This window comes from Triticum dicoccoides, chromosome 5B (genome assembly GCF_002162155.2).
Source record: "Triticum dicoccoides isolate Atlit2015 ecotype Zavitan chromosome 5B, WEW_v2.0, whole genome shotgun sequence".
NCBI lineage: Eukaryota > Viridiplantae > Streptophyta > Magnoliopsida > Poales > Poaceae > Triticum > Triticum dicoccoides.
The window spans coordinates 111936965-111945152 of NC_041389.1; positions in this window are offsets into that span (position 1 = coordinate 111936965).

The following is an 8188-nucleotide window of genomic DNA, read 5'->3' on the forward strand; positions in this document are numbered from 1 at the left end:
AAGCCAGTTGCACCAAAGTTCAAGCCATGGTCCTCTTGTCCGATCACTTTCGATCGAAGAGACCATCTGACCAGCATCCGCCATGGCGGATTTGCCGCACTGGTTTTAGACCCAATCATCGATGGATTTCACCTCACGAGAGTCCTGATGGACGGCGGCAGTAGCCTGAACCTGCTTTATCAGTATACCGTGCGCAAGATGGGCATAGACCCCTCAAGGATTAAACCTACAAAGACGACCTTTAAAGGCGTCATACCAGGTGTTGAAGCTAATTGTACAGGCTCAGTCACGCTAGAAGTGGTCTTCGGATCACCGGATAATTTTCGGAGCGAGGATTTAATCTTCGATATAGTCCCGTTCCGCAGCGGCTATCACGCTCTGCTCGGACGAACCGCATTTGCGAAGTTCAACGCGGTGCCGCATTACGCATACCTCAAGCTCAAGATGCCAGGCCCTCGTGGAGTCATCACGGTCAACGGAAATACGGAACGCTCCCTCCGAACGGAGGAACATATAGCGGCTCTCGCGGCAGAAGTACAGAGCAGCCTTCTAAGGCAATTTTCGAGTCCGGCCGTTAAACGGCCGGACACGGCCAAACGCGCCCGGAGCAACATCAACCAAGACCACCCGGCACGTTCCGAGCACGCGTAGCAATGCGGCCCCAACCCCAGCTCTCGCATGATTGCAAAACCAACACTCCGCGTACATCATTACGCTCTGGAGATACCATGGGCCTAGGGGGAGGGGCACGACCACAACAGACCCAGAGTGCGGCTCGACCACACCAGGGGCTCATAAGTGTGTCGCTTTTTTTTCTTTTCTTTTATATACAGGACTCCATTCGCCAAAGGCTCTGTCCGGCGGCGAACCCGCCGAACTCACGATGCAACAGCCAGGGAGGGAAGAAGGCTGCGACGAACACTCAGGTGGTCTCCATTACGAGCATTAAATTCGATTATATACACCAGCCCGCGGCCCACCCCTGGAGGGGGACATGTTTATTTAGTCCAATCCCTTGCTTACCGCACTATTTGTATCCTTCCACATTTATAGCAGAATTCCTTGAATAAATAATGCATCATTTTTTGCCTATTATTGCATTACCTTACACATATGTTCATTAATGACATCTTGCACCCGTATATTTTGGTACGGCCGAATACACCAGGGGCTTATGTTCCCCGCATTATGGTGTGATAAGTCCGAACACTTTCACAAGTGCGGCACCCCGAACTTATAGCATTATATGAATCGGCTCCGAATCATGTCTTGGGTCAATAGTTGGGTTTGCCCGACTCCCACGTTTTGGTGCCTTACGTTCCGTTCTGTCGGCTAAGGTGGCACTGGGAGAACCATTGCGATTGCGCCCCGGTTGAGCTGGGCGAGCGCCTCAGTGGAGAAAGCTAAAACTAACTGGCATGATAAGGCGAGAGACTGGTCGCTGTTCGAGAGGTCTTTTCGGGTCCCTAAAGACTCATGCCGCTTCGAGCGAAGTACCGGATAATGTCCGACGAAGGCGTGGATAGCGCCCCGAATTCGGTCTTCCGAATACTAGGGGCTTCGCCGAAATTTAAAATTATAGAATTCTATGGCTAAGTGAGAGTGTTCAAGCATTATAAGTCTGGTTGCCTTATTCATTGTGTTGAGCGCCTCCCTAGATGGACCCAAAAATGGGAACAAGAGTGCTCAAGTTTATCCCGAACACCCTAGCACTCGCGGCTTTGGGGCTGAAGCCAACGACTTGCCATCTCTCAGATCTTATAAACGGCCGCACAGAAGGTAATATTTTAAATTAAACAAGCATTGCTTAGCGCATATGAACAAAGTTTTCAGCGCACAGGATAATACATAGCGAGTTTACTTAATAATTACATCTCTGGGGCACTCATCTTCAATATTGCGGGCACCCTTCAGGACAGTCTTATAGTACATTTTGGGCGTATGATACTCCTTGCCCGCTGGCGGCAGGTCTGTAAGAAGCCTCTCCGCATCCAGCCTGCCCCAGTGCACCTTTGCGCGGGCAAGGGCCCGACGAGCACCTTCAATACAGGTGGAGCGCTTGATGACCTCCACCCAGGGGCACGCATCCACCAGCCGCCGCACGAGGCCGAAGTAGCTCCCAGGCATGGCCTGTCCAGGCCACAGCCGGACTATGAGGCCCTTCATGGCCTCCTCAGCCGCCTTGTGGAGCTCGACCAGCTGCTTCAGCTGGTCGCTAGGGGGAACCGGATGGCCGGCCTCAGCATACTGAGACCAGAAGACCTTCTCCGTTGAGCTCCCCTCCTCGCCACGGTTGAATGCGGCGGCATCGGACACACTGCGCGGCAGATCTGCAAACGCCCCTGGAGAGCTCCGAATTTGGGTAAGTATCAGGTAGTTTACATTATCATGCTTGCTTTGCATGCAAAATGCCTTACCCGCCGCTATCTTCTTCACATCTTGAACCTCCTGAAGGGCCTTACGGGCCTCGGCCTTGGCGGACTTGGTACTTTCGAGAGCCGAGGCGAGCTCGGACTCTCGAGTCTTTGAGTCGCGCTCCAACCTCTCATGCTTCTCCATGAGAGCCTGGAGCTCTTGCCGCACCTCCGCCACCCACGCCTCCTGCTTCTCTCGCTCTGCCTGTTCCGCGGCCGCATTGCGTTCGGCCGCGGACACAGCCTCCTTCAGGGTTGCCACCTCGTTCGTGGCCCCTGCAGTACCCATGCTATCCTTGTTATTCTTTCATTGCAACCTAAATCCTTTTCTGTAAGGTAACTATTCAAAGTGGTGTTACTCACCTTCTATGTCCTCGAGCTGCTTCTTGGCACGGCCGAGCTCTTTCTCGGACTGCTCGAGATCCTGCTTCAATGCACCGACCTCCGCAGTCAGTGCGGCAGAGGTCAGCAGCGCAGCCTGCAAACCCATGTTGACACACTTTTTAGCAACCCTGCGTACATCTTCTTTAGATCCTCAGTCCGGCTTTTCTTTCCGAACACCGAACCGAGCATCAGGGGCTACTATCTATGCGGTATTACATTACATAATTTTAAATTCTTACCTCAAAGCCTGTTAGAAGGCTGCTGCAGGCTTCGGTCAGCCCGCTCTTGGCGAGCTGAACCTTCTGAATTACCGCGCTCATGATAGTGCGGTGTTCTTCCTCGATGGAAGCGCCTTTGAGCGCCTCCAACAAGTTTTCCGGCGCCTCCGGTTGGATGGGGGGCGCCAGTGTCACGGTCTTGCCCTTCTTGCGAAGGGGCCGCCTGCCGGACTCTGGAACCACTGCAGGTTCCGGTGTAGAGTCCGGCGCAAAGTCCGGGAGGCTGCCTTGCGGCGCCTCCGGAGCCTCCTCCTGATGGGTCCCTTCCCGGGATCCCACCTCGGCGTCCTCAGTGGCGCGAGGGGTGGAGGCAGTCAGAATGGATTCCACATCTGACGCAGCCAACGACCCGCTCGACGAAGCAGGGAGATCATTGTCGGCCGGACTGCAGGCAGTATGCGGCATTAGAAGGACACTATGTGACACGAAAGAAGTTGCAGATCATTCAGGGATCCAGATACTTACGATCTCTCCTGAGGCCTGGCCCTCGAGGGCCACTCTTCATCGCCAACGTTGGTGTTGGCGGAGCTGTCTGAGGGAATAGTTCTTCCCCTCTTGGACCCTTCGGCTTCCCCTGTTGGGGAGGCCTTCCTCTTTCTCTCTCCCTCCTCCGGGAGAGAGTCTTCTTCCTCCTCCTCATCTTCGGGGGAGGAATCCGCCTCGGAGTCGTCAGACACCTGAAAACGGGAACTCTTTCGAGTACCCGTGGCCACCTTCTTGGCCTTCTTCTCCGGCACCACATGCGGTGCCGGAACCAGCAGCCCCGCTAGACGGGCGTCCACTGGGTCTTCTGGCATGGGAGCCGAGCGGATGAGCTGCTCGGCCTTCTTCATCCATTCCTGTCAAAGGAAAAAGGGAGATTAAAACCTGCTTAGGGACAAACTATTAACAACAAGTGTCCCGTAAAGGGGTAGAATCACTTACCTCGTCAGCTGGACGCTGCTAGTGAAATCCGCGATCTTCCGTCGCGGATGCGGGGGCTTCGGCGCCCTTAAACAGCACCCTCCAGGCACCTTCATACGTCGTGTCGAAGAGCCCACTCAGCGCCTGGTGCTGTTCCGGATTGAACTCCCACAGATTGAATGCCCGTTCTTGGCATGGGAGAATCCGACGGACGAGCATGACCTGGACCACATTAACCAGCCTGAGCTTCTTGTTCACCAGCTTCTGGATACAGGCTTGGAGTCCCGTCAGCTCCTTTGAATTACCCCATAGCAAGCCCTTCTCTTTCCAGGAGGTGAGCTACGTAGGGATGCCAGATCTGAACTCGGGGGCCGCCGCCCATGTAGGGTCGCGCGGCTCGGTGATATAGAACCACCCCGACTGCCACCCCTTGACGGATTCCACGAAGGCCCCTTCGAACCAAAGGATGTTGGGCATCTTGCCCAACATGGCGCCTCCGCACTCCGCTTGAGTGCCCTTCACTACCTTCGGCTTGACATTGAAGGTCTTGAGCCACAAGCCGAAGTGGGGCTGGATGCAGAGGAAGGCCTCGCACACGACGATAAACGCCGAGATGTTGAGGATGACGTTCGGCGCCAGATCATGGAAATCCAGGCCGTAGTAGAACATGAGCCCCCGGAAAAAGGGGTGAAGTGGAAAGCCCAGTCCGCGGAGGAAGTGGGGGAGGAAAACGACCCTCTCATGGGGCCTAGGGGTGGGAATGAGCTGCCCCTCGTCGGGCAGCCGGTGCGCGACGTCGCCGGAAAGGTATCCGGCGCTGCGCAGCTTTGTGATGTGCTCCTCCTTAACGGTGGAGGCCAACCATTTACCTCCCGCTCCGGACATGGTCGGAGAAGGTCGAGGCGAGATGCGCGAACTTGGGCGCTGGAGCTCGAGTGCGCGGAGATGGGTAAGCAAAGGAGGAAGAAGGCGTGGGTGAAAAGGTGAATCCTTATCCCTTATAAATAGGCGGACGAAGACTATGTGTCCCCACTAGCCTGGTAAAACTCGCTTATCTCCCAAGCGCCACCATCAATGGCACGGTTGGGTTACCCACGTCCGTATTGATGAGAATCCCGGAATAAGGGGAACACGATCTCTGCTTCGACAAGACGTGCCAAGGAAACCGCTTCGCTAAACGCGCTGAGGTGGTATAATAAAAAACGATTCAAGTAAAGGCTTGGTAGTGGTGTGACATCATGCCGCAAAATACGTCAGCAGATTGAACTTATGTACATGTTATTCTCTCTACGGTGGAATGTGGAATTTATTTTGCAGAGGCGGACACTATCCTGGTGTTCACAATCTTCTCTGGATCAAAGGAGGAACCCGCCTTGCAATGCCGAACATTATGCGCGCCGGACTCATCGTCATTGAAGCCAGGTTCAGGGGCTACTGAGGGAGTCCTGGACTAAGGGGTGTCCCGACAGCTGGACTATCATCGTCCGCCGGACTCCAAGACTACGAAGATACAAGATTGAAGACTCCGTCCCGTGTCCGGATGGGACTTTCCTTGGCGTGGAAGGCAAGCTTGGCAATATGGATATGTAGATCTCCTACCATTGTAACCGACTCTGTGTAACCCTAGCCCTCTCCAGTGTCTATATAAACCGGAGGGCTTTAGTCTGTAGGACATAACCACCATACAACAATCATACCATAGGCTAGCTTCTAGGGTTTAGCCTCCTTGATCTCGTGGTAGATCCACTCTTGTAATACACATCATCAATATTAATCAAGCAGGACGTAGGGTTTTACCTCCATCAAGAGGGCCCGAACCTGGGTAAAACATCGTGTCCCTCGTCTCCCGTTACCATCCGCCTAGACGCACAGTTCGGGACCCCCTACCCGAGATCCGCCGGTTTTGACACCGACACCGGCAGCTGGAATTCTGGCTGGAAAAGGAGCAAACGTTGGAAACCTATTCTGCACAACTCCAAAAGTCCTGAGACTCCACGAAACAACTTTTTGGAATTAATAAGAATTTATGAGCGAAAGAAATAGGCCAGGGGGCCCACACCCTGTCCAGGAGACAGGGGCGCCCCCCTAAGGCACGCCCCTATCTCCTGGGCCCCCTGGTGGGCTTCCGGCGTCCATCTTATGCTATATCATCACTTTTCCCCTGGAAAAAATCGTGGGCAAGCTTACGGGACGAAACTCCGCTGCCACGAGACGGAACCTTGGCGGAATCAATCTAGGGCTCTAGCGGAGCTGTTCTGTTGGGGACAGTTCCCTCTGGGAGGGGGAAATCATCACCAACGTCATCACCAACGATCCTCTCATCGGGAGGGGGTCAATCTCCATCAACATCTTCACCAGCACCATCTCCTCTCAAAACCCTAGTTCATCTCTTATATCCAATCTTGTATCAAAACCACAAATTGGTACCTGTGGGTTGCTAGTAGTGTTGATTACTCCTTGTAGTTGATGCTATTTGGTTTACTTGGTGGAAGATCATATGTTCAGATCCTTTATGCATATTATTACTCCTCTGATTATGAACATGAATATGCTTTGTGAGTAGTTACGTTTGTTCCTGAGGACATGGGTGAAGCCTTGCTATTAGTAGTCATGTGAATTTGGTATTCGTTCGATATTTTGATGAGATGTATGTTGCCTTTCCTCTAGTGGTGTTATGTGAACGTCGACTACATGACACTTCACCATTATTTGGGCCTAGAGGAAGGGATAGGGAAGTAATAAGTAGATGATGGGTTGCTAGAGTGATAGAAGCTTAAACCCTAGTTTATGCGTTGCTTCGTTAGGGGCTGATATGGACCCATATGTTTAATGATGTGGTTAGGTTTGCCATAATACTCTTTTTTGTAGTTGCGGATGCTTGCAATAGGGGTTAATCATAAGTGGGATGCTTGTCCATGTTAGGGCAGTACCCAAGTACCGGTCCACCCACATATCAAATTATCAAAGTACTGAACGCGAATCTTATGAACGTGATGAAAGCTAGCTTGACGATAATTCCCAATGTGTCCTCGGGAGCTCCTTCTTCATTATTAGAATTTGTCCAGGCTTATCCTTTGCTACATAAAGGATTGGGCCACCTTGCTGCTCTTTATTTACTCTATTTACTTTTTGCTCGTTACTATATATCTTATCACAAAACTATCTATCACCTACTATTTCAGTGCTTGCAGAGAAAACCTTACTGAAAACCGCTTATCATTTCCTTCTGCTCCTCGTTGGGTTTGACACTCTTATTGAAAGTACTATGATAGATCCCCTATACTTGTGGGTCATCAAGGCTCTTTTCTGGCGCCGTTGCCGGGGAGTGTAGCACTCTTGTTGAGTGGAACTTGGTAAGGAAACATTTATATAGTGTGCTGAAATTTTCTATTATTTGTCTCTATGGAAACTAATCCTTTGAGGGGCTTGTTTGGGGTATCTTCACCCCATCCAGATGAGCAAAGAGATGCTCCTCAACCTACTGAACCTTATGAAAATATTCACTTTGATATTCCTTCGGGTATGATAGAAAAACTGCTAGCTAATCCTTTTGCAGGAGACGGAACATTGCATCCGGACTTACACCTTATCTTTGTGGATGAAGTTTGTGGATTATTTAAGCTTGTAGGTATTCCCGATGATGTTGTCAAAAGAAAGGTCTTCCCTTTATCTTTGAAGGGATATGCAATGACATGGTACAAGCTATGTGATGATATGAGATCTTGGAATTATAAGCGATTGGAGTTGGAATTTCACCAGAAGTTCTACCCTATGCATCTTGTTCATCGTGATCATAATTACATATATAATTTCTGGCCTCACGAAGGAGAAAGCATCGCTCAAGCTTGGGGGAGGATTAAGTCAATGTTGTATTCATGCCCCAATCATGAGCTCTCTCGGGAAATGATTATTCAGAATTTTTATGCTCGACTTTCTCTTGATAATCGCAACTTGCTTGATACTTCCTGTGCTGGTTCCTATATGCTGAAGACTATTGATTTCAAATGGGACTTATTGGAAAGAATTAAACGCAACTATGAAGATTGGGGTTCCGACGATGGTAAGGAATCAGGTATGACACCTAAGTTCGATTGTGTTAAATCTTTTATGGATACCGATGCTTTCCGTGGATTTAGATCTAAGTATGGACTTGACTCTGAGATAGTAGCCACTTTTTGTGAAACTTTTGCTACTCACGTTGATCTCCCT